Here is a 935-nt window from a genome sequence, read left to right on the forward strand (position 1 = left end):
AGAGAAAGGAGAAAGGGAAAATGAGGGAGGAAAGGGGAAAAAACAAGGAAGAAAAATAGAGGGGAAAGAGAGAAAGGAAAAAGGGAAAATGAGGGGGGAAAAGGGGGGGAAAAGGAAGAAAGATAGAGGGGAAAGAGAGAAAGGAGAAAGGGAAAATGAGGGGGGAAAGGGGGGAAAAGGAAGAAAGAGGGAAATAGAGAAAGGAGAAAGGGAAAATGGGGAGAAGGGGATAAAAAAGGAAGAAAGAGGGAAAATAGAGAAAGGGAAAAGGGGAAATGAGGGAAACGGGAAAAAAATAGAAAAACAGGGAAATTAGAGAAAAAAAGGGGGAATGGAAAAGGAGAGAAAAAGGAAAGGGGGAAAGGAAGGGAAGAAAAATAGAGGGAAATTAGGGAAAGGGGAAGATGGAAAATGAGGAGGGAAGAAAAAAGGGAAGGAAAATAGAAGGAAATTGGAGAAAAATGGGAGATGGAAAAGCAGAGAGGAAAAATGGAAAGAAATAAAATTAGAGGAAATTAGAGAAAGGGAAAGATGGAAAATGAGGGCGCCAAAAAAAGGATAGAAAAATAGAGGGAAGTTGGGGAAAGAAAGGGGAAATGCAAGAAAGGGGAAATGGAAAAGGAAAGGGGGGAAAAAGGGGGAAAGGAAGGGAAGAAAAATAGAGGGAAATTAGAAAAAGGGAAAATGAAAAACGAGGGGGAAATGGAGGAAACAAACAAGGAAGGGAAGGAAAATAGAGGGAAAGTAGAGAAAGGGAAAGATGGAAAATGAGGGGGGAAAGGAAGGGAAGAAAAAAGGAAGGGAAGACAGAAGGAAATTAAAGAAAGAAAGGGAAAATAGACAAGTTAGAGGGAAAACGGAAGAAGAATAGGAGAAAATGAAAGAAAAATGGGGGAAATAAAGGAAGGAGGAAAAGAAAAAAAGGTAGGACAAGG

The sequence above is a fragment of the Acanthisitta chloris genome, unplaced genomic scaffold, assembly GCF_000695815.1.
Source record: "Acanthisitta chloris isolate BGI_N310 unplaced genomic scaffold, ASM69581v1 scaffold171, whole genome shotgun sequence".
NCBI lineage: Eukaryota > Metazoa > Chordata > Aves > Passeriformes > Acanthisittidae > Acanthisitta > Acanthisitta chloris.